The following is a 26933-nucleotide window of genomic DNA, read 5'->3' as shown; positions in this document are numbered from 1 at the left end:
GTGGCAGTACGTGTTTTCGAGAAAAGCCTCGTCTCCGTCTGATGCGCTTCACGCAGCAGCTGCTGGGCTCCATGTGCGCAGTGCCCAGACACTTCACACACGGAAGGTTTCCTAATGAGGTGGCTCTGACTTACGTATGTGTCCCTGTATTTTATTTTGGAAACGCACGAGACACAAGGGATAACTGTGATGTTTTAACTAAAATTGAGCTATCGTTACCACAAACAAAAGACTTAAATTTTTTTCTCTCAAATTTGAGAACTCTAGTTCCAATATCTGAGTCATCTACATGTGCTCATGGTTCACAACACTGAAAGAAATTGCTTCAGCCTTTTATTTCAACCAATTGCTGGATTAGAGAATCCCTTTGGCAGAGCCTCACTGTATAAACTGAAGATCTCTCAGCATGGATGTGTTGGTGTGGATAGTGGAAACAAGGATCACATGCCTGATTATTAGAGGCCTCATGTTGACAGATGTCTTCATATTAATATAATTGTTATTTTAAAAAGAGAAGAATACAGATTTTATGTTGGTATAGCTGAAGCTATGCTTGTTAAATTATACTGAGAAAACAGTCATGAAAACAATCATGATCTGTTGTTTTGGTGGGACAAGGGCAATCCACAAATCTTTGGAGTCCAAATTGAGATACAAACGTATTACTTGATTGCCCTCTAGAAAAGGGTCCCAACTCAGCACTGCTTCCACAGTGGGCTTGTTCTTTTTCAAAAGGCAAGCAAGACCAGTGCAGTGAATTTTCCCCATCTGTGTCTAATACACACATAGTTAAAGCATGCCTGAGATTCAAGTAGCTGTCTGCATTTTTTGTGACTGAGGCTTACCTGAGTACTGGATGAAACTTTTTTTTTTTAAAAATTCAACAGTGGAAACCTGTTGATAAAATCTGACAAGACCAGCTTTCAAATAAAATGACAGCTCAAAAACTTGCAGCGGTCTTAAAATTGAAGTAGAATCTTTGCAGCAGAAGTTAGTAGGTTATAAAATAGACCAGCTCTGTCAAGCTGCTCAGTTCTAAACTTTCCTTTGGGATGCACCTCTTCTTTTTATTACAAGTTTTCCTTTTATTTCATTTTGCTAATTTTAACAGTAAATATTTGGGCATAGTTTATGCTATCTTAACCACACATAACTTAGAAATTATGAAATTAATCAAGTAATCATGAATTTAATCACTTATTTGCAGTGACAGGCAATGTAATATTTCCAACTAAGTCAGTTTATAATTTACAGTGCATCATTCTACAGCAACAGTTTAACAATTTGCCAGTTTCAGTTAAGAAGAAATGCTCAGATCTGTTTTTTTCTTCTCTTCAGTTAGCCCTAATGGCCGTTCTGTTTTTCTGTGCTGTCTTTATTTGTCTGTATTAAGCAGCACCCATAACTGGAGCAGAAAGGTCAGTCATTCCAGAGTCGGAGAAAATAATTTCTAACTGGCTGACATCTCTGCACAAATGTAAGAGTTTTTAATCCAAACTCTGTAGCACTATTTGTTCAGCATAACTCTTAAGTGCTCAAGAGCTTTTTTTACTTGAATTTTCTGAATTTGCTACAATACTACTCATACTTCTTTAGCCAAATCTTCTTCAGTAAAGCTTTTACATTGGACTGATGTCTAAGACTCAAGAGCAGCAGGCAGAACATTACAAAAATATTTTGCGTTATGACTGAAAACAAGCGCACATGGCAAAACTCAGGAAAATTGAGCAAATGTACATTCAGGCATTGAGTTAATTTAGTTTTTGATGGAGTAAAACTCAGATCACATTAATGATCCTAAGCAAAACAGGAAAAAAAGCACTGAAGTCACGTTTAGGGACTATGCACATTACATTGAGAAGAAAACACAAAACATTTACTATTTTTAGTGCCGGTACGCAATAATAACAGTACCATTGTCTAAGTGATGGAGAAAAGATGTGCAACCATCAGGCTATAGCTACATCATGTGATGAAAGAGCTACCCCACAAGTACTCTTAGTTCCTCTTTTCGTCCTGCTGTTTGCTTGCTCTCCTGGGACAAATGGCTGGTTGGTTAGCAGAGTTGTCACTGTTTTTTTAACTCCGACTTACAAATATTTTGCAAGTCTCCACATAGAGTGCTCAGCTGTGACATAAAATTGTTATTTGAGTTGTACAAAACATTGCTACAGGATTTTCTGGAGACGTGCTTTTGAATAGGTTACTATGAATCAAGCATCATTAGATCTACTTCACAGCCTCCTCAGCAGAAGTTAAAGCCTACTATGTTGTTTTTTAAAATGTTTTTAGTCATACTTTAGCATTTTAGTATTTTTTTTCCCCCCAGTTTCCAGGATCGAGAAACAAATATTCTATGTGTGAACCGAAGTCCTATGACCATATAAACTCTGCAGGCAATTCTAAGCAAAAGGAGTGAGCTGAAATAATGCAACTATCCCAATTAGGAAAATTTAAATGGAAAAGCCCCTTCACACCAAAACAAAAAAAAACAGAAAACCACAACTCTGCTTAAGGCAACCAGAAAAACCTCAGATCATTTTGGCAGTCAGTTTGCAATGCAGTAATTTGGTTGGTCTCTGAGAGCAACATAGTGTGGCCTGAGGGTGGAAACTAGTAGTTGTACAAACCGTTCTTAACTTGGCTTCATCCCTGAAGAAAATGTATTTTAAAACTATGCATTTTTCAAAAATCATTTCACAACATTAAAAACATGTAACTACAAAAGGCCACTGCTATGTAGATGCTAACATTTCTCCTTGTGGTTTCGCCTGTAATCTCAGTCACGTTCAGTCACATAACCATAACAGCTAACAGTGACAGAAAACTGCAAATATACATCTGTAAAAAAAAAAAAGTCACACAATTATCTTACAGCAAAATGATCATAGACCGATAGGCATGAAATATTTTGAGCTTCCCCAGAACATGTACTATTTTGTATCTGAATTTGAACAAAATAGACCTTTGAAGGTGACTGGCTGATCCAGTAAGAACTCAACCCTCTAGCACCCTCCCTCTACACATATTAAAAAAACAATTGTGCAAGGTTCCAGAAGACACACGCTCCAAGTATATCTGAAAAAGAAAAGGGTTCTGGGCTTAAGAGATTTTATAAATTCAGTGATAGAATTTCCATTTGCCAGAGAAGGCACAGGCTTCTGCTCAATAACAGTAGTTCTAAAACAGCTGTAGTCAACTGGTCACCAAACCAGCTATTCAGATTTCAGTCTTTGAGAAATGTGCTATTCTCCAGGTTTCTAGTATTGAAGGAAGTTAACAAGGTTGAAATCTTTGTCCTAATTGCACTGGGGAGAAAAAAAAAAAAGGAATTGTTCTGTATACTACCACGAGAGAAAACATACAGTATTTAACCACAAACAGGAAGCATGCTGCTAAGTATTCACCAAACCAGCTATTCAGATTTCAGTCTTTGAGAAATGTGCTATTCTCCAGGTTTCTAGTATTGAAGGAAGTTAACAAGGTTGAAATCTTTGTCCTAATTGCACTGGGGAGAAAAAAAAAAAAGGAATTGTTCTGTATACTACCACGAGAGAAAACATACAGTATTTAACCACAAACAGGAAGCATGCTGCTAAGTAGTACATGCCTCATCTTTTCATCCAACAATTCTATATCATTAGCACAACCACTCTACTACAGAAAACATACCACAATCCTTTCATTACTCCTGTCGAGCTGTAAACTTTCTTCAAATTGTCTTGTGTCTCTTCCTGATCAGAATCATCACCACAGTCAGTTTTTACTCTCCTACCCCTTCCTCTTTTTGCAGCTTTAGTTGGAATCTATTTATGTGTAGGAATTTAAAAAATCCCAAAATTTATCTTCAGAAGGAAGACAGTCCAAGATTGTTTACAGTGCATGAGAATGTGGTAAATAATAAGAAAATGACAGTGTATATAGCTTATCTGAACAGGTAGGGAAATAGGATTAGAAGTAATAACTACTAAGCAATCAAAATCAATGAAGCGCATTTTTTGCATATGAATAGATATTCCCTATTGACAAAATAACCTCACTTTCTAAAAAATACTCTTTGACTACTTAATAAATATGATTTATTTGCAAACCTAAAGCCAGAGAAAATCCACTCACTGATAAGATAATTCCACGAAATACTTGTTTGCTAAAGCTTTATTTAATCTAAAACAATAATTTCCTGGCCTGTTAGAGGCAATAATTGTACATTCTATAGTGTTTCTGTAAATTAAGTCACAAGAAGTTACTGTCATATTTATACAAAATTTATGTTAGTGATTTGAAAGTACATTAAAATATCTTATATCAGCCATTAAAGTGACATTTCATGTTACAATCATGAACAGTATCACAAATGTTAATTAAAAGCACAGCTAATTCTGAACATTTCTATAAATGGATAAGGATTACAGCTTCAGCAAGGTTAATGTTCTATGGCTACAGCTGCGTTTTGTTTTTAACCAGCTGTGAGATGGCTGCAGAACGGTTCACTAATAGGCTATATATTTTTCAATTTTAAGTCAACTCACACATTTCGCCTGTACTTATTTATAGGAAGAGGAAGCTGACAGCTTCCCACCTATTGTTTAAAAAAAAGTTTTCATGTTGCATAAGTTAGCAAAGTAATTATCTCTCTAGTCACAGCAGACCTATAGTTCAACTTTACTTACTATGTCTAGCTCTAATTTAAAACCTAATGCACTGGAGCTAGATGATACATTAAAAGTAAGGAGTCTACTTGTGTCAAGGCACTTTCTTCATTAAAGATCCAGAAATAAACTGAATAATAGTTTTAATCTGAACACCTCTTTAGGGATTTTAATTTATTCCAGGCCATGCTCCCCTAATACTTAGAAATCAAAACATCAATAAGCTTTTTAGGTTTATATTTTCCAATGTGTTACTTTTTTTGTTACAAGCATTCTCCCTTTTTGAAGCAATTAACTAATTTAGGTGAATTCTGTTTTCACCACTTTCTGTATTTTGACTACTTAGTTTATGATTCTAGATCACAACTAGGTTTATCTTCTCCAAATGATTTTTTACTTTCAGGTTTTAACAGAACAGTAAGAAAACAGCATTTATGCCCCGTTCATGTCTTCTAGAAACAGCACATGTATGAAAAAATTGCACAGGATTACTTCAGAGGTTCATGTAAAAAAATAAGTAGGAAGAAATCCCTTTTCTTGATTTTGGGCTTTTCCCACAGGAAAAATGAATCAAAGCAAAACAAATAGCTGATACATGAAGTAGCCAATATACATGGCAATTAGTTAATAATGGATTCTTTTTTTTCCCCTTTGCTTTTAAAATACCGATCTGTAGTCTTACGTGGTACAAGATGTGGTTATTAGTGCAACTGTTATCTAAACTTTGCATCTAGCGGTAATTTCTCAATATTGCCAGCAAGCAAAATGCCTACTGCCTTTTTTTTTCCATAGAATAATCCTAATAGTATCATACAGAACTTCTTGGGTTAGTACTTCCATTTTTTCACAACATTTTATGTGCTGGGACACAACTACTCTGTGAATAAAAGGCAGTTATGTCTCATAATACTGAGTTTTCTTTCCAGCCTGAAAGAACCAGAGATTATCTATATATAGAGAGAAAAAATGTAATATTGCCACTAAATACTATGTCTCAGTTTTCAAACATACATTTAATATTACTCATATGTTCTACCTTCCCATTTTTAACAATATAGTAATCTTTTCGATTTAGAGTCAAATCCCAACAGTTATTGTGGATTTAAATGGAGTATTCAAGGTCTTTGGAAAAGCTACTAAATTTTTACACTTTTTCTGTCATCTCCAGTATTTTATACACCAAGCACCTATGTACTATCTGTATCTGACAATGTAATTAAGAGAGCATGTTCTATCATTGTCTGCAGTCCTGCAGAAGGCAACAGAAAAGATGTTTCTTCAGAATGTGGCATTTTTTTCCCCTCTAAGGCTACTGGGGGATTCTGTTGTCTGTTCTGCACACCTCCCTACAAACTGATGGCTGCGTTGCATAGCTTATCATGCTGTGGTATGTTCCCCAAATTGTTTAGAAAATGTCTTTTGATGTTCCTATCTCACAGCACAATTTGCTTCTCAAACATAACTAAACAGATCAATATAAACTCCTTTTATTTACTACATGGGTTCCCTTGACCATATTCAGCACTAGAGACCTTTCTATTTATCTTGCTTTTCACAAAAACTAAATACCCTACTGCAGCCATTCTCTAGCAGATCCCTCACACGCCTCGTAATTATCCAGGGCTGGTCAGAACAGGACAGAACAGAACTGGTTATTTAATGGTCAGGCTGCACTACGTGGTAACTTTCCTACTTTGTTTATTTTGTCTACAAAGAAAGCTGTATCATGGGCAAATAGTGTTTATTATTTCTGTAAGTTATATGAAAGCTTAGTAAATAAGAATTCTACGGTACAGGGAATTAATAATTATTAGTGGAATAGCTTTAAATGTATCTCATCATAGCCCATAGTCCAGTAAGTAGGTTTCTGGGTGGAATTAGTTAAAGGACTTCATTTTGATGGAAATATACACATGTTCAAGGCATTAGTAGATGCTAATGAAGAGCTTCCAAGCAGGTGGACAAAAATAGGCCTGATTAAAGCTAAAGATCATGTTAAGGAATCTTTGCTCAAGTTGTTCAATGGAAGCATCAGGTAAAAACTTCTGGAATTTTCATCCATAGTAATTGCCTGTCCAGCATATTAATAATAGTTTCACTTGCTAGAAAAGGACTGATTTTTTTTTTTTTAAACTGTTCTTGTCTTTGGGTGTAGCATGTATCCTTTATTGGTGGTATATACACTGTATGGAGGGATTACCATCACCAGGTCTGCATCAAGGTTTTTTTCATAGCTATGCTAACTCCACTAAAGACCATTTTTGGGGAGTATTGTGGGATGCATTTTAAAAGTGTGTCCTTTTACATGAGCTAACAGTGGGATTATTTAAACAGCTTCTTTAAAGGGAGGTAACCTAGTTATATCATGCAATTATTTAGTAGGTAAACTAATACTACTTAATTATATAATTTCTTCATGGTATTTAAAGGATTTACTTAGCTAAATACCTTGAAAAGCAGGTATTGCAGCTTTGAGGAATGAGAAACATTCCTGCTCAGGTAATTTATTTGGTGCACTCCCTATATTGGTTTTGGTTTACTTAATATTTGTGTTTAACTTACAAGAATATTTTAAAACTACCACTGAAATAAACTGTATGTGTAGCTTTTCTGATGGAAAAACCTAGCTCTGAAGTGTAATATGCTTCCTTGGCATCTAGCACAGTTCTAGCAAGATGGTATTTGCATGAGGCTTACAGAAAACAAAGTATCTTCTCTTGTTCTACATTTTTGGTTTGTTCTGAATTATTCTTCCTTTTGTGTCTGTTAATTCCTTAAATATTGCTTATAATGAACTTAGTTGTGAAAAGCAAAATTCTGGAACATGTAATCTAAATTCTTTGCTTGTCCACTTAGTCCTCTTTATAAATGAGTGAAGATGGAGTGTGGTAAAATAACACCACCAGTGAGAAGCAAGATTAACTCCGATCTTATCCTGCACATGCACAATTGTGTATTTTGAGTTGGACAAGTAGCTGAAGATGAGTTTGAAGCTCAGACCAAGAGAATGTGATTTTTTTCACATGATGAGAACACACATTAGACTTCATTTAGTGTAAGAGGAGGTGACTTTTAGGGTGGCAAGTGGTGTATATATATTTGTGTGTATATATATGTATATATTTTCCTCTCTTTATCCACATCAAATTGTATTTGTTCAGCAAACTTACATGATACAAAATTAATAGATAAAAAAAAATATCTGATTTCTGCCAAATTAGTCTACTGAGCTAATTCACGTCTGTAGTATTCCTAGCTCTGACATAAGGAATAGAGAACAAATATGGCAGTGAGAGATTACCAGACTAACAGTAATACAATACCAAGTCCTCAGACTAACAGTAATACAATACCAAGTCCTCATTACTCTCACCTTTAACTCACACTAAAAGTGCTCTGATTCATGAGATGTGACAGCTTATACTGTGACAATTGGCAAGATTTTTATCCTTTCCTGTCTACCCCATTTTAACTTAGGGAAGAATACTGCCTGCACTCAGGCTGCCACAATTCACAGCCATGTGTTTTAAGATCAATTGAAATTGTGCAAAAAGAGCAAGGTGTATAGGCTGAGGGCAAGTTAAGCTTGTCAGCCAGATCAGTGTATATTATTGCCCATTTCTGGGTCAGAACCCTTTGGCATTGTGTCCTCTATTGAATCTTCAGTCATGGGAGTATGAATACAAAGCTACCAAAACAAAACATTCTCATGCATATACCTCTCTGGAGGACCGTGAGCACAAGCATGTGACACGCTTGTTCCATTGCTTAATGCATTATAGGGAGGTGACAATGCTACAGTGATAAGGACGGTACAAGAACTGTAAGTTTCTTGTGTAGAAGAATATAGGTTCAATTTACAGGAGTGATTACAGTATTTAAAAAACTTATTTTTCTGACAATCTTAGAATTTCAGAATAGAAATGATATGGAAATGTGTGGATGAAATTGTCCAGGGAGAAGGGAGCAGGAGGAAAGAATTAAAGTCTAGAGGAAAGGGCTCTGTAATCTCTGTAGACAGCTGGAGAGAGAAGATGAGACTATCCAAAAGAGCGTCTGAAAGAGTATCAGGAGCAGTAAGAGGAAGCTAAGAGAGTGCAATGAGGTAGCTATGCAGTCAGCTGCTAAAGGTGTCTAATGGCACAAGAAAGGTCAGGGTTTCCCAATTTAGCTAGAAGGTCATTCCAGACTTCACTGAGGGTGGTTTCACTGCAGCCTAAGCAATGAGTGGAACTGGTATGGAGCTCTACAGCCACTGTCTCTGCTGGAATTTGGGGTTTTGTGGTCTAAATCATGTTTATTCCCTGGGGAAATTTGTCTCTTTAAATCCTCCAAGGACTTTTGAGCCTCCCATCCCCTTATTAAGGAAATCATTTTAGCAACCTGAGGGCATTGGAAGTATATGCTGGTAGGGGACTGCTTATGTGGAGGTAATAGTTCAGTTAGTTCTGAATCCTTGCTGTGAACTTCTTGCTTTACTTTGCCTTTTCTATGTATAGTTCTTCTACTAATGCAAAGTTATTGGTTGGAAGTTGCTTCAAATTTTATTTGAACTGTGGTTTCACTTTAAAAAGTTAGCATTGCTGTAAAAAGATTTTTTTTTTGTTTCTGCCTGTTACCCTTTCCCTCTCCTGGTGCTCCCTTTTGTTTACAGCAAACATTGATGTGACTGTTGTTAAGTGGATTGCAAAAGTGATCTGGGTTAAAATTTACCTTATTTAAAAATGGTTGGTTTTAACTTCGTTCAGTTCCTTGATCTTGCCTATCATGTGGTCTCAGAAATGCCTGCACTGATACAAGAGGGAAGATAGGTAAGAGGGTAGTGTAAACCCCTTTCACCATTCAGCTGTCCCTTTCAGGAACCTAGCTCCCTGCTCTGATCTGGCCCAGCTATGTCATCTTGGCTCAGGCTGCTGAAGAAATTGCTAAATTTTGAGGAACAGCTGTGAGAAGGCCTGTAAAACAGGGCCATGTGAGGTGAAAAAGCAAAATTACAGGCTGAGGTAGGCTTGCTGGTGGTTTAAGGATTAAAAAGAGGAGATACTAACATGGAAACACACGAAATCCTAACTGAAAAGACTAGGGACTTAATGAAAGATAGTCACATAACAATAATAAGGCTGTATTGCTGCAGCTAGTGAAAGCTAATTTTTATCTCCTAGGCTTCTGCTTGTTTGGCCAGCAAGGATTCTTTGCTGTTTTATTAGTCTCGTGAGTTTACTATTCTTAATGAAGTAACTTGTTAAATCCAAGCTCTGTTTTATGTGTGTTTACTTCTAAATTACTACTTTATATTTTTAAGCTGCATGCATCTCTTGTCTGTGCAGTCTCTGTTCATCACTGAAGGTACTGAAAAAAGTGACCTAACCAGTGATGGGAGGTGTATTTTAGTAGTACTGTCGGCTTGTACTATGTAACTATAGAAGGGGATGTTTTTGACTCACATATAGGAAGTATCAAGATATAGTACTTCTAGTTTTATGACAACAGAATAGCTTTTCTGGATTTAATTCCTTTTAGACAGATCAGTTTATATAGTGATAAATGTTTTTGTTTATTTCTGGACTATTTTGGATCTTAATGTGGTATTTTAAATCAACTGATGGTTTTAGGTCGACTATAGAAGGGGATGTTTTTGACTCACATATAGGAAGTATCAAGATATAGTACTTCTAGTTTTATGACAACAGAATAGCTTTTCTGGATTTAATTCCTTTTAGACAGATCAGTTTATATAGTGATAAATGTTTTTGTTTATTTCTGGACTATTTTGGATCTTAATGTGGTATTTTAAATCAACTGATGGTTTTAGGTAATCCTGTGAGTTCTAAATGGCTTTTGTGGTTTTTGTTAGTTATTTTCTTTACCCATTTAATGAACCTAAGGTAGCTGTAAAACACTCAATTTTCTTGCAAGCTTGTAAGTAATTCATAAAACACTAGAGTCTTAGTATGACTGAGATTTCCTTTTTCATCCTTTGTGATCTACCAATTTAATCTTATAACTTTAGTAGTTGTGGTTAGCGAGTTAAATTGACTCTTGAAATTATTTCTCTGAAGTAAATCTGCACTTTAACAAAGCTATTTCTTTTCCTCTATCTCTAATAAGCAAGTGCCTGTCCCAAGACAGTATCTATAGGTAAGAATCTACTTAAAGCTTATTGAGAGACTGGTAGTAGTATACTGAAATAAATTCCTGAGTTAATTTCTAAATATAGGAAAAATAATGAGTTAACTGAGTAAGTTCAAATTCTGTCGTGAAACAGTCTGACTACAACAACATTGCAATCAAAGGAAGGTGTGGTTACCTGAAAGTACTACGAAACACCCTCCCCCCCCCCCCCCCGAAGAAAGATTTAAAAAAACGGGTAGTTTTCTAATCTCTCTTAAGGGTGCAATTTAATGGTAACGTTTTCTTGTTAGGTCTTGAATGACATCTAGGCAGACATAAGTAGCTCTGACAGTGCGTTATCTTCAAAGTGTATTGAAGTTGTTTACTCTCTAGGAATAGTTTTCTTGATCTGCATAGATGGATATTAGAACATTATGGCTTCTCTGGATTGTGTAAAGCACAATGTTTCTTGGATTTTTTTTTCTAACAATACAAAACTATACTTATTTCTGTTTGGAAGCTGGCCAAACAAGCACTGGCTGTAAGCATGCTCAAACAGGTTAAGGCAGAATAAATGTCTTGATGCACAGCAGTATCCATATTACCTTTGTCTTACTGAAAAAAACATTAGTCAGGATATTACTGATAGTGATGTCATCATGTTGCTTAGACTCTGAACTGATTAGTCTGAGTTCTTGTGGCTGTCCTTAATATTGAGGCATGCACATGGTAGTGGAGTATGCTGTAGGAGCTTTTACAATACTTCCTTTGGAGTACCTCTTCTAGCGTATAAAATTTTTTTTTTAGAAGTCTTGTTATATAGTTTTGCTTTATGACGAAAACAATTCAGTAAAACTAGGCTTCAGAGCACAGTACCCCTGTTCTTCTGCGTAGTTTTTGTGAGACCAGTCATTTAAGTGAGATGAGTCACTGAATCACTTAATGTAATTACATAGTCACTTGTTTATGGTTGTATAGACTAAAGTTAAAATATTTTAACCGTATGAATGTTTAGATAAGGAAGATGACATAATTGCAAACAACTGCCAGTTTTTAAAAACTGAGCCGTTATTTTAAGTTTCATAATGGGTTCTTTGGTTAATTGGGAGTCTCAGGCTTTACATCAATTATGTCACACTCTTTGAAATCCTCAACAGTACTTTGCACAGACTCAATAATATCTTATTTATTGTTATAGGAGAGCTAATCAACTAAACATTCCTCTGCTGCTAAATACAGCCAGCAAGCTGCTTATGAGTCAAGACTCTGGCAGATAATTCTGCTGCATATCAGTGAAAACTTTACTGCTGGCTAGTTGTCATGTTCCTTATGTGAACAAATACCAACTTTCCGGATCTTATTTTTCACATTCCAGTAAGCAACATTTTCAGTGTTCACTGTAGTAAGCTTATGCTTGTAAAGGACTAGGGGGAAAAAAAATACAATCAGCTTCGTCATGCAATCATTCTGGAGTGTAATACACAGAGAGCTCAGAAATTTACAATGTTATGTCCATGGTTGATTAGTAATTAGGCTTTCAAATGTTCATGAATCCAATTTCCATATAGAGCAGCAGTTAAGGGCAAGTTACTGGATAAACACAGTGATACCTGAAACTAGAACTATATAATTTTTATAGCAGTCTTGAATGTCTTTGGATATTGTTGCAGCTTTTTAGGTGGGAAAAGTACACTGTAAACTCACACTTGTAAATAAAGGTGTATATAAGATGAATATTAACTAACCACTTTATAGAGACTGTGAAATTAATTTCCCCCTATAACAGTAGTTTGGGAAAAACTTTCCTGTCAGTTACTTGTATATCTCCTGACTTGTATCTTTTCATCTTTCAGTATGATGTATAAAATAGAAAAGGAGCTGCTTGTCAGCAGCTTGTTAGAATTCCTTAAATTTAATGCCAGCTTTGAAAAGCAAGTGATCACTCAAGTATGTCCAATGCTTACACTTATTTCTGTGTAAATATTTTTATATTTAAAATAAGCTAGTATAATATGAAGCTTGTTATCATCTCAGGTTAGCAGATCAAGAGTACTCGGTGACTAATTAGCTGTATGCTTGACTGAGATAGAGGAAACAATCTTTGCTTGTTCCCGACTAATTACTTGAACCTTGGGTTTTTACAATGTGACTGCCCTGGCAGATGGGTTATATTAAGCTAATAATCTTTTCATGGAAACAATAAGAAAATCAGAAGTGATTGGCATGTTTAAAAAAAAAAAAAAATCTACTCAGAGCACTGTCTGGGAGGTTAAAATGCCAAGTTCAGTTCAGTTGAGCAGAATGCCAGAAGTGGCCTTCCAGCGCCAAGATGGATGCTCTTATTGCAGGGATGGCAGGTACCAGACGCTTCATTCTGAAGATGGGAAAGCTTTTTTTGAAACTGATGCACCTTCTCCAAAGCATGTCATTCCTACTTCACATATCCCCTGCTATTCCAGATACTGTTGGTGTTGCTGTGCTTTGACTACTGCTCTTCCCAGTTCAGACTTCAGTTAACAATGTCAGCACCACTGATTAAACACTGGCACAAAGAGGGTTAGTACTTAGCAGAACACTTCCTGCGCTTTGCCCTTCTGCAGTCTAGAAAGAGCTTGGTATGTCCACGCTTCTCTTCCCACTCTAAAGCAATACAGCAGAGTGTATATAATCTTGTTTGCTGATAATCCACAATTTTTTCTGTTTAGCTTCACATCTGTAGTTTAAATGCAGAATTCAATGCCTTTTGCTGTTGGTTTCTGCATATTGTATTTGCTAATTAAGTCTAGGAAACATAATGGAATAACTATTGGAACTAGTAGAATACAGTAACTTAACATTAGTTCCTGGGCTTACATATTCTTATTTAGCACTGAAGCTAATGAAGTGTTAAAGTGATGCACAGCAGCCAAGGTTATGCTAATCTGGTTTTAGTGACATGAACAGGAGAATTTTAGAGCTGCTTTTTTAAAATCAAGTATCCTGTTCAGACAAAGGAATAGAGGAGTTTGATTCTCTAAAAGGAAATATAGTAAGAGCAGTAATGGTTACCTAAAACACATTCCTATGTTGGCAGTTTCTGTTTTGCATAAAAAGATGGTTTAAAAGAGGTATGCAAAAACTGGCTTGAAATGAAATGTCTGGTTCTAAAACGTATTTTAATTATTAAAAACATAAAACCTATTTGATTATAGAATAATTTTGAAGACAAAAGTGGTCCAGGCAGTTAGCATACATAGCATCTTTGGAATTTTTTTTTTTCTCCTGTAGAAATGTCTACATAAACAACTATATTGTGCTTGTATGTTGTCCTCTTTGGAAGTTAAGGTATGATTCCAATGTAATGGCAGTTGTTGGGAAGTTAGTATCCTATGTTACAGTTGTCAAGGTTTTTTTGATTATGCTTCATTATATTGTACACCTTTTGGCAAAATAAGTCATAACCTCAGGAATTTTACTTCTGTGGCAGTAACTCTTCATAGATTGCAGAAAGAAAATTAGTGAAGGTGCTGAGTCATTATGTTTTCTGAGTAGCATAGCTAGTGCTTTTATCTGTTAGATGAATCCAAATTACATACTGCAATATACTGTCTAATGTAACTCTTAATCAGATGCCCAAGCTGTATTAGAATTAATTTTTGTATTTAATATTTATAAGTAATTACATTATTAATAAAATATTTATAAATGTCAATATTTAAGTATTGAATTTGCAATACCGTTTGTCTATGTGTCAGTTTACTTCTGTAGCTCTGTAGATTTTGTTAATGACTTGGAGAGTTCTAAAGAATGACAGCCTTTAGTTTAAAAATGCAATTTAAGATCTCGTGAGTATTTGTTCCCCCTTGTTGATACTTTCTACCATATGCAGTGACTTCCAGACGCTCAGAAAAAATAAAAAATTTTCATGGGTCGTTATTGGCTTAAAGATTCCCTGCAGAATATTTGTTTTGTAGGAGGAACTATATGTTCTATGCAGTAGAGAACTTAATCATATTGCCTCTCCTTTTTTATAAGCTTGGCTTTATTTTTGGCACTTTTTTCTATTAGTGAAATAGTTTATACCTAGACACATATTGTGCTATTCACATTGTGGGGGGAAGGAAAACTAGGCAGACCAAAGGGACGGAAGTTAAAATTGTAGAATACACGTGTACTGTCTGAATGCACAGTCAGTTCAAAGGAGAAAATTCTAATGTACTTCTGAAGTAGGAAGGAAAAGAGTTTAATAAATGTAAGGTCACGGAGCAGTCCTTCTTCACTGGCAGAGCTCATGTACTAAAAAACCTCAAGTTCTCTCAGCTGCTCTCTGAGGGTGAAATAGCATACATACGAAGAGCCTTAGACAGAGATGGTGTTTAAAAAAAAAAAAAGAGAAGGGGGGAAAAAAAGGTTCATTTCAAAAAGTGGATTGTCTTTTGACCTGGGATCTGTTAATCTCAAGTTTAACATCCCTGCATTTTTAACATTATATACAGTAGGAAATTAGAAAAGTGGTAAAAAACTTGGTATTTTTGGAGTTTAAAGGCAGCATGGTTTAATTAACAAAGAGAATTGGACAAAACTAATTAAAAAGAATAATTCCCCTCCCTCCCCCCCAGTCTAAATTTTGATGTCCAGTGGGTTGGAGGGGAGAATTTCTGGGTTGATCTTTTCATTTCTGCATTTTAAATGAACTTAAAATGTGTCAAAACTCTTGGTTGGCATGATTGCTGTACTTTACGCAGAAATCTGTTCACTAATAACTTTTTTATTGCACATGAAGCTACTGGGAACAATGAAATCATGGCTTTCATTAATTGTTTTATTAATTCATCTTTTATTGATGACTGCAAGTGGTATTCAGATGCATAGGGCATTATTTCTGCTTGTCTGTACCTAAAACTTAACTAAACTTCCCGTTCAGCAACTCGTAGCACTAAAATACATGCTTTGTACAAATTAGAGCAACCTGAAACACTAATAAATGTTAGACTTATTAATTATATTGATAAATGGCTAGTTCATTTAGGAGTCTCTTAATTCACTAACTAGTAAATGGAGTGTTGTTGCTATATCCTCAGATTATCTTGGAACTATAAGCAGTTTACTAGGGCAGATGCTTCTACGAAAAAAAAAATTGTGCTTCTTGATCTTAACTACTGCAACATTGACTGTTGCAGTGAATGTTCTAGTACTTATTTTTTCTGTGTAGTATATGGCCAGTAGCTGTGAATAAGCTAACTTAGCTTGAGTCATAAGTGATAATAAGAAATATTTTACCATTATATTGGTATCCTGTTTCAGGGGTGTTTTTATTTCAGAGTTTACGCTTGTCTGAGATGTACTGACCTGTTTCTTTCAAGGGCTATTTAAATTTCTCCAGTGTGAAGTAAAAGCTTATTTCACTTCAGAAATAGGCATGTGCTGACTCATCATGGGGCAGCACTGCTCCACCCTTCAGATTTGTTTGTGCTACCATGTGCCCAGTTCACAGCAGCTGCATAGCTTTCTGAACAATGATGAAAGATGAGGGAAGGAATAACAGGAGAATGGGAAAGTGTGGGAAAACATAATCTTTGAAGAGTTAGGGATCCTGCGAATATGTGGGCTTCCCACCCACCCCTTTGCTTTACAAAAAGGTTGTATACCTAGCCAACCCCTGACTGCAGTTCAGTTTTACTAGCTCAGAGCTTCTCCAGTTTTTGGCTGGTCCTGGTATTCCCCATTTACAATTAATCAAGAAATTCACTGTATTCTGTCTTTAATGAAGCCAGTTCTTTCATGAAATGGCAACAGCAATGTGGAGACTTCATACAACTGGCATACCAAATGCATTCGACTAGTGTCACGCTAACAACAACATCAGTGTAAGGGGAGACAAAGGAGGTCTCTTGGGGGAAAAAAAAATACCTTGAATGACAATTTATCAATGAAAAAAAAAATACTTTGAATGAATAAGCACAGGCTAGACCTATGTGAACAATAAAGAGGAAGTATTTATAGAAAGAGAAAGCATACGGATTTTTACATAACAGTTTTCCTGGGGGTTTTTTGGTAGTTTTTTTGTTTGTATTTTTACTTATGATTGAGTATATCAGTATGTGAAAACAATGCTTTCTCAGTAGACAAACTTAAGCTGGTGTTAGTTACGTTATGAATAATGTGACCACACAGTTTGCAGAAAACAGGAAACAGCTTTTTGTCATACTTCCTTTTTGAGGGAATGCTTCATCATGACACTACTCAAACGTTAATTTGTCAGCTCTGGGAGACGCCCAGTGTTGCACACTGAAGAAAGCGGGTACAAACAAATCAGTTTCGGTTGCTAGAATGATAGATAATTTTTTTTTTCCTATCAGAATAATTGACCATTCAGTTTCTCGCTTGTACAGGAAATTCACTGTATTCTGTCTTTAATGAAGCCAGTTCTTTCATGAAATGGCAACAGCAATGTGGAGACTTCATACAACTGGCATACCAAATGCATTCGACTAGTGTCACGCTAACAACAACATCAGTGTAAGGGGAGACAAAGGAGGTCTCTTGGGGGAAAAAAAAATACCTTGAATGACAATTTATCAATGAAAAAAAAAATACTTTGAATGAATAAGCACAGGCTAGACCTATGTGAACAATAAAGAGGAAGTATTTATAGAAAGAGAAAGCATACGGATTTTTACATAACAGTTTTCCTGGGGGTTTTTTGGTAGTTTTTTTGTTTGTATTTTTACTTATGATTGAGTATATCAGTATGTGAAAACAATGCTTTCTTAGTAGACAAACTTAAGCTGGTGTTAGTTACGTTATGAATAATGTGACCACACAGTTTGCAGAAAACAGGAAACAGCTTTTTGTCATACTTCCTTTTTGAGGGAATGCTTCATCATGACACTACTCAAACGTTAATTTGTCAGCTCTGGGAGACGCCCAGTGTTGCACACTGAAGAAAGCGGGTACAAACAAATCAGTTTCGGTTGCTAGAATGATAGATAATTTTTTTTTTCCTATCAGAATAATTGACCATTCAGTTTCTCCTTGTGCTTGTACAGGAACTAAAAGGAAGCTTTCAGTAGTGCCAGTGATCTTTCTACAAATCTAAGAACTGCTATATACCAGATCTTTGGGTAATGAAGTCTTATAAGAAAAGATTAAGTGTTCTGTTTGCTGCAGGATCAGTGAAGATGTTTGGTGGGGGGTTTTTAAATAAAAAAGAAATCTAAGTAAAAAAAAAAGTAATAAAAATGTAGGGTTTTAAGCAGCAAAATAAACGTCATTGAGCATAAACTTAATTTAAAGCATTGAAATGACTCTTTTATAAAAATATTCTACTTCAAACAGTGTTTTCCAGTTGACAGACAAGTATAAGTTCATGGAATGCTTCTTAAAAGAAACCTAGGTTTCTGCAGTCAGTCAACGCATTTTTTTTGCCATGTAGAGTCTACGCTTCAATTTGAAATGTTTTAGGTAGCAAAGACTTGTGGCTGAGGGCCTTTGACTCAGACTTACGTGTTTGCTGCAGATACGTGGTAAGAAACAGTCTGTATGGTCTCAATGGCAATTTCAGATTTCTGTCTGATCCAATTTGTGCATCTATAAAGTGAAGGATATTATTTTAACTTGCATTGGCAGCAGCGGTTTAGCAATGATTAGCAGTAACAGGTTTGCTTTGTGAGTCTTGCATGTAGCTAGATATGAGTAGTGAGCGAAAGGGAGGTAGCCAGCATTTACTGACAGTATCCTTTAAACACTTAGTGATGACTAGTACATTAAGTAAAACCTGAGTGAATGCAGCTAATGATGTCCCACTCTATTTCTGGAGCTGAAACATAGACTAGTCTGACTCATTATAAACACTCCAAAAAAAGCTGTTAAAGGGAGCTGCCCTAGACCTGTTGCTGTGTGGAATTCCTAAAGAACTCGTTTGGTGGGGGTGAGGGAGAATGCATAGCTTCTAGGAGAGATTTTTGAAAGCCTAATGGTATTTTATAAAAACAAAATTCTAACAATATTCAACAAATGGAAAAGAGCATTGCTTTCATTACTATACATATATTTCATCTTTTATTTAATTTCTGTTTTTCTGAACACTCTCCTTAATCTAATTCCTTTTCACATTAAGACTGAACAAGTATGAGGGAGAATGCATAGCTTCTAGGAGAGATTTTTGAAAGCCTAATGGTATTTTATAAAAACAAAATTCTAACAATATTCAACAAATGGAAAAGAGCATTGCTTTCATTACTATACATATATTTCATCTTTTATTTAATTTCTGTTTTTCTGAACACTCTCCTTAATCTAATTCCTTTTCACATTAAGACTGAACAAGTACTTTGAAAAAAAAAAAAACAGTGTGCTCATGCTTCTTTCTACATTGGCTTTTTGCAGATAAGACTTTACTTTCCAGACCTCATTAAGCAGTCAGCTGAGCAGGCTAAATGAGTGTTCCAAGTGGTAATGGATACTTACTCCATGTAAGTACAACAAGATTATGAGATACTGGAATGCTGAGTACTTAACTGGCACAGTGTCATTTATATTACAAATAAATGCATCAAGTAAATAATTCGGGCATTTATGATAGCAATGCGTTCTCCTACCTGTTAATAGGGTAGATCTGGGTCACTAGATGAGGGGGTTTTGTTTTCTACTTTGAGCCTTTTATCTTCCATTCCACGTATCTGAGAGGATCTTGGCCTTTTCCACAAATAAGTGCTTCTTTTTAAGGTATTTAAGCCTGAATGGAATATGAATAGGCAGAAAGCTTCCAACAAAACCTGTTTGTGAAAATCAAGTTGCATTATGTTAACCCAATTTACACACGTGCTAAGTTCTTATTTTGTTTTGTAACATTCTAGGTTGTTGTTACGATGCTTAGATAATATTGCAAAGCTTGCCTTGATTTCGCCAAGCTCGGGTTACAGTTATTCAAATACAAGTAAGTTCAGATTCAAATAATTCATGCTTCGGGAGTCATGAAAGATCATAAAAATAAAAACAAAACTAAGGCTGTAAAAGGATAATTAATCTTATGTGCAGCAGAGTTTGTGAAGCCTGACTTCCTCTAATTGTCTTGCTCAGGTTCTCATAGCTAAGGTATAAACTCTGAAATTATTCTAGCAGATGAGGCACTTACCTCTCTCCCATACAGGTTCTCTGGTGTGTAAGTGATAAATTTGTGCTGTTGCTTTTTCCTTTCAATACAGAATTTACTATGGATCTCTTCTCTATCTTGCTGACGATCTTCAAAGATGTTGTAAAAGCTGTCTTCTGAGATCTCTTTGTGAAATTTCATTAAAATGGGGATTTAAAGAAAAGATAAAAGAACACAAGTTCTTTATTTATAACTGGTAGTTCTGGTAGTTCAAAAGTTTGAGAAGAAAGTTCTTGCTGATAGTAATCTGAAGACTTTCTGGTTTCGCAGAATCAGCAAAGGGTTTGTAATGTGAATCGGGTAGAGTTTTAACTGTCTGCTGTCATCTGCTTATACTGGCGTTCTCTAAATAATTAAGGATAACTTAACTTTTAGTTTTCCTTACCAAGTGACTTGTGAAACATGAAATAAGTGGTAACACTGTAGTATGTGTCAGAAGGAATGATGAAGATGATCTGATCTTCATCAGTATCCACGCTGCTATCGGAAGCAGATTTTCCACATACAATTATTTTTCTCTTAGTGATCCAAGAACTCTGTTTTCTCTGCATTATCTCTCATGAACATTACTGAATGTACCAAGTCATCAATAAGAATGCCTTTGAGGGGAGGGGGGCCGCGTTTTTCTCCCCCCCCCCCCCCCCCCCTTCCCCTCCTCTCCTTTTGCTTATGATTTGGAAGGGAGAGTTTAGGTATACAATCCCAATATAACTAGGGTACCTTCTCATAGAATTTGTATGACAGGGTCCCAAAACACTTACTGCTCCAGGAATGATACTACTTAGCCGTGCACCACCCCTGCAGTATGCTGGCTTCTCAGTCACTGTCTTCAGCAGCTGTTGAGTAGATTGCTATTTTGAAATATCAGATATCTGAACCTTTCTACCAGTCAGGACTTCCATGTTCAGAAATAGGTATTTTGAGTTTAGTGACTTGGGGAAATGTTTAATTCCAATTAAGTTCTTCTAATGTTTCCCAGTGTTGCAGCCAAAAATTGCTGGTGTGGCTGCTGGCTTCCATAATAGACTCACTTTCTGGCTATACAGTATGTAGTTTGTTTGCCAAACTGCAGTTGGCAGCCGTAGGAAAACATCACTTTGTATTGGTTGCTATCTCAAAAATGATGAGGACATAGAAAGAAACCTATGTAGAATTGCTGGGAGATTAGACCTGTACGTTTGACCAGGGTGGATGCTTTAACTAGTCAACCATATGTGACAAAAAGTATCCTGAAAGACAATGGCATAATGGCATATAAGGGGATAAACTCATATGTATTCCCTTACTGCATTGGGCAGTGAGGGAATCCCATATTACATGAAGAGAAAGGAGATCAACTCTGTGTTTACCCTCAAGTACATCAGTGTTGCCATGAGGTACGTCCCACTTGGTGCTGCACACTGATTTTTAAAAGAGGAGAAAGAGTGAACTGCTTGGGTCTAATACATGAAAATGAGAATTGCTACACTAGATGAATCCTTGAACCATATTGACCAGGTATTTTTTCTTTACAATAATTAATTTGCATAGCAATAAAAATATTGGCAATTATGCCTGAAAATAATAAAGGTATTTGTTATCTGCTCAGGGTCTGAATATAAATCACCTCTGGACTATATCTAGTTCTTTGTAACTGTAAAGTAGTCACATGATGGAAAAATAAAATCTGCTTACTCAAAGCGAGTTACACAGATAAGAACGTAAGTATGTGTTCTTGTTGCAAATGTTGATTATTATTTTATTGAATCTATATTTTGTGGCTGGTAGTGAATGGGTAAATTTAGAACATTTTGATCAATCTTTATGCGAGCGTTGTGTAGGGGTTACTGCACCTGCTGTGTTACTAATCTTCATGTTAGTGTTATGTAAGGGGTTGTTGTGATAGTCGCTGAACCATGCTAACCTTACCTTTAAGTCTTCGGAGCGCGACCAGGCCACTTAGGCCTCATTGTATATGGGATGACTTATTTGACAACTTGACATGATAGATGGATGAGTATTGAGTTAACTTGACAGTAGTATTTATCTTAAGGTAACCTGAAGTGAACTGTCCTCATTATAATACCAAAAACCACACCCACAGGTCAAGAAGACCCTTGCCCAAGTGAAGACCCTTCCCCTGCACAAGCATAATATCTGCTGTGTCATTCTCTTCTGTTAGTATAAGTTTATGTAAATCACTAACCAATCATTGTAATTGGGAGTGTATTATCTTGTAATTGTTGTGTATAAATGTAACGGTGATCTAACCTTAGGTGTGCTTGATTTGTGGAAATTCCACCTTGCACCCAGCGCTGCAATAAAGAATGCCTGCTTTCTAAAACTCCAAATTGAGTCTTAGAGAGTTCTTCATCTGCCGATTTACGGTAACATTCTGAAGAGCAATGCTGGCAAGGTTGGTTTGTGATGTCTTTTCTACTGCACCCCAAAATAAGGTTGCCTATCTATTGCCTGTTTGAATATGATGGAAAGAAACAAGGATGGATTTTGCTACTGAAAAATAGAATTAACTGTCAAGGTATATACTGTGGAAAAAAGTATGTTGTAGAACAGATGCTGTGTATAGATGCTTCATTTATGGTTTTAAGTAGTGGATAACCAAACTCATCGAGTTATTGCAGGGTCCCTCACATGATTTGTACAGTAGTGATTAATATCTGTTTTGTAGGCAGTGGTTTCAGACATGTTTAAAGCCACACTGAATAAGATTGCCTTCTCAATTGGCTACTCTAAATATGAGCCATTACCAGTGACAGAAACTGGATAACATGGTGTCTGCTGAAATGATTTGTTTCACTTGTGGGCTAGCTCATTTTGTTTGAAATAATTTCTTTTCCTCCCTTGCTAATTAAATAATTTCTAATGCTAGCTTGTATTTGCATGTATGTTTATAGGATAAAATTAATGATATGGAAAAAGAGGAAAATTGGAAAAAAAAAAAAAACACAAAAATTTATAATTTGCTCTGGAAAAAAAAATTCTAAAGTGCTGTAATTTTTCAAAATGGATCTCTCAGCCATATGAAAATGTAAATCGCAAATTCAGCGCACAGCAGAGTAATCCCTTGGTATGGAGCAACCAATTACATTAAGCAGTCACAATTAAATATGCTTAAATCTCCTACAAAGCAGCTTTATATCTAACTTCAAGTAGTAAGTAAAAATAATTCTGCAGTTACGAACTGTGGATTACTTACCAGCATGTTAATATATACAGGTTTTTCTTAAGTCTACCTAGGACAATGATGATGTAAGATTACAGCTATGGCTGCTTCAGGTGGAAGTTAACGAGGACTCAGGAGCAATGTTAGACATCTTAATCATTTTCCTACATATAAAAGAGCTTAGCTTCTGAACTTTAAAGTCTTGCCTGATACTGGGAAAGGCGCACTTCCACCTGCCCCCCCCCCCCCCAACTCCAGGCTGGAACAAGTCCTGTGATTGTGGCAGGTAGATACAAGGTAGTTCTTCAGAAATGGAAGAAGCTAATGGTGCAAAAGGCTGATTTTAGCACAGAACAAGGCTGACTTTTAAATAGGCTACTGAAGTGGCTCCTGAAAAGTAAACCAAAATAACTTCTTAAGCTTTCTAATACCTAAGCTTGCTCTGCTGTCTAGAAAGTTAGCTGATGTTTCCTTGACCATAATTTATTTGTGGAGATTTGACATGAGTTAGGGGCTACAGCCCTATAATTTTAATTTTCTCCAGATGAAAACCAATTCACAGTTGAGTGTGTGCTAATTATTTCCACTCAGGTTTGTTGCATGCCAGACTTTTCAGTTGTATTTAATGTTATTACTTGTTGCTCTGGAAATAAACATTACATGAAAATGGGGCATCATCACTGTACACTAGTAATTCTGTGAAATACAATTTTAAATGAACCTGCCTTTTCATGAGCATGCTGAAAAGCACCAAATGCTTCCAGGCTCTTGCAGTATTTTGTACTAGAACACAAAATAGAGTGAAATATACTTTAAATAAGAAAATTCTGAGAAAAATTCAGATGGTTCCTAACAAGAGGGGAAATAATTTTGCAGCAAATTTTAGTGAAGTAATAATATCAGAAAGAGATGCTTTCTATGAAATAATGAAATTACCTGAATATGATTAAAAGTGAAAAACATGATTTCATCATCAGTTTAAATTCTCTATTGCTTTATCATGTCAAACTCTTGCTAGTGATGGAAGATCATTTTGGTTTTCAGTTTTTTACATTGAAGCTCCAAAATCTGTGATCTAGATTTAAATGTAGACTTCAATGGCTAATGTTTTATGAATTTACCCTTATAGTCTAATGCTTTTATACTAATTGCATTTTGGGGTCTATTTTGTGCTGTGAAACTTTACTTTGAAGCCCTACTGGAAACTGCTGTATTTAAGAAATACTGTTTACCAGCATGTAATTAGGTGAAGGAAACACCTTTTTTTTTTTTCTTTTTTTTTCTTTTTTTTTCTTCTTCTTAAGGCCAGAGTAGAAAGGAGTCACAAATTAGTGGTGTGGGACAGTATTGCATCTTTAGGTATTTGAAAAGTCAACAAGGCAATTGAAGATGAAGCTGAGACTGCAATAAAACCTTTCTAGAAATAGTCTCTGACATTTGGAGACCACTAAGTCATTACAGTTAAAATATGTCACTAACCTGCAGTAGTACACAGAACGTATAGTTTTGGAGAGGTTGTGTATCTCTGAGGGGAGGTACATGTGGATAACAGAAATGTCTTTGTATTGAAGAGACAGGAGTGTTCACGTTTTATCCACATACATTTATCCTCTACACAGAGCACATTGATTTCTGTTAAAGGTCAAATCTGAAATTCCTTCATCAGCACACAATGGAAGTCCAGTTTCTACACATTTCTGAGAAGTAATTTTTGGAAATAGGCACGTGTAAGAACATGTCTGCAGTGCTGAAATCAGATGGCAGTACAAGCAGAGTGGAGGCAGTACTATACACTGACAGCTTTTCTAAGTGACAGAGGTAGGCAGTTGTATAGTTACCAGCTGAATCTCCTTTCGTACAGTTCCTCTTTCTTTGAATTTTAAGTCCTTTACAAATTCTGCCAGTACATAGTGCTATTGATGTGTTTGAATATATAACTTACAGCATGTTTTCTTCAGGCAGGGAGTAGAAACAAGACTGTTGAGGCCTAACTTGAAAATGGAAGTAGATCTGTTGAGACTTGCTTATCTTTAGTCCATCCCAGTGCATGATTCCATAATTCCCCTTAATTATGGTTGCTTTTTTATGTTATGTAGTGCCTAGGGGCAAAATAACGGTCTTGGTGTGTGTTTAGATAGTCTCTTCTCAAAAGGTCTCAAATTTGAGTGCATGAAAGAAAGTTAGTCTTAGAAAGCAGAAGTGACTTAGAGTCTGAAGTCATGCAAATGCTGGTTATTAGGGTGACAGTGAATCCTAGATATGGAAATACCGTGGTCATGACACTAGGTAATTATCTTCATTGAACTTTAACATAGGTCCAGACTCATTTGTGTAAGTGAAATCAGTGTTCCTACAAAGCAGCTGAGCCCGCTGTAGCACAGAACTGCATAAAGAAATAGAGAACAGCATGAATTATGATAAAATAGGATATTTTATGCAAAATTCCTGGTTTTCATGACTGACCCTCAGGTTTTCCACAGTTCTTAAAGTCCAGACCGTGGAACTTTCCAAACTTTCCGGGAATGTAAAATTACATAATAAATGGGATGGTTGGTGTTGTGTGTGTGTGTGTTTACTTCTACATGCATAAATCCAGCATGTATTTTTGCAAGTTTCAGTATACTATTATGGATATTAGTAGCATCAAACCACCCCACTGTTTCCTGAGTCTACAGACAGGACACTAGGGTTAACACTGATTCATGGATAACATTGTGATTTATGTCCTCTGGAGCTTTGTTAGATAGGAAGTGATGGTGAAACAGGAAACCAGGCATTGTATGAAAACATCCATAAGTATGTAACTAGAGGAAAAAGCTGCAAAAATAATTTATGGACGATATTGCTGTATATGGCTGTATAAAAATATATTTATTATTGTGCACAGCTGGATACTGTAATTGTTGATAATAATGCAAGTGACTAACTTGATCTAAACCTGACTCTTTAATTGAACCTAAGGACTTTAATTGAACCTAAGGACTCAGGGGAGGAAGAAAATGAACTTGCAGATACTGACAAAAGTAGCAATATTTTGGTGAAAGAGATATCGAATGTGAAAAAATGAAAAGCTGTTCAAACTTATTTAAGCATATTGTTTTCACAAGCTCATACATGCTTAATGCTACTATTGTAGAGTAAGTATGATGATGTTTTGCCCTATGGTGAAATCTAGTAAAAGGAAATGTGCCAAAGCAGTTGCATAGTTGTATTTTGTGTTGAAGAGCTAACTGAACTTGACCTAATCAAAATGACAAGATGAAGTTTGTGTTTATCCTTTCCCTCTCCCCACCCCCTGTCCTTTCTTTTTTTAAATGGCTACAGAAGGACATGCATGAATATATTTATCTGAACGCTGGAAAACACTTCATAACATGCTTAACCTTGGTAACCTCTTTGAGCTGTAGTACTATATAATGAAGCTAACTGTTTAGTATGACAAAGTTGCTGATAATGCTGATAATGATACCGCAACCATGGACTTCCGGAGGGCAGACTTTGGCCTGTTCAGGACATTGGTTGAGAGAGTCCCATGGGAGACGGTCCTGAAGGGCAAAGGGGTCCAGGAAGGCTGGACGATCTTCAAGAAGGAAGTCTTAAAGGCGCAGGAGCAGGCTGTCCCTGTACGCCGTAAGAAGAATGGGCGGGGAAGACGACCGGCCTGGCTGAACGGGGAGCTCTTGCTGGGACTCAGGAAAAAAAGGAGAGTTTACCGCTTGTGGAAGAAGGGGCAGGCGACTCAAGAAGAGTACAGGGATCTCGTTAGGTCGTGCAGAGAAGAAATGAGAAAGGCAAAAGCCCAGCTAGAACGCAATCTGGCCGCTGTCGTTAAAGACAACAAAAAAAGTTTTTACAAATATATTAATGACAAGAAGAG

At 36.1% G+C, this 26933-nt stretch overlaps 1 long non-coding RNA gene across 3 annotated transcripts; it reads right to left on the bottom strand.

Annotated features, from left to right (window-relative positions):
- Positions 1 to 1001: 1001 nt before the first annotated feature.
- Positions 1002 to 20392, bottom strand: LOC103899480. 3 transcript variants are annotated; one of them, XR_657610.2, is made up of 4 exons: positions 19876 to 20392; positions 19340 to 19516; positions 18246 to 18329; positions 1002 to 2841 (listed from the first exon to the last, which is right to left on the bottom strand). It is a non-coding gene; the product is annotated as an uncharacterized LOC103899480 (long non-coding RNA). The 3 variants fall into 3 exon arrangements; XR_657611.2 differs by lacking the exon at positions 18246 to 18329 and having other exon boundaries at positions 1003 to 2841; positions 19876 to 20388; XR_657612.2 differs by lacking the exons at positions 1002 to 2841; positions 18246 to 18329 and adding an exon at positions 3430 to 3508 and having other exon boundaries at positions 19876 to 20389.
- Between the last annotated feature and the right edge of the window lie 6541 nt (positions 20393 to 26933).

Source organism: Aptenodytes forsteri, unplaced genomic scaffold (genome assembly GCF_000699145.1).
Source record: "Aptenodytes forsteri isolate BGI_AS27 unplaced genomic scaffold, ASM69914v1 Scaffold371, whole genome shotgun sequence".
NCBI lineage: Eukaryota > Metazoa > Chordata > Aves > Sphenisciformes > Spheniscidae > Aptenodytes > Aptenodytes forsteri.
Note: the sequence above shows the minus strand (reverse complement) of the source record. Positions and strands in the feature narration are given on the sequence as shown.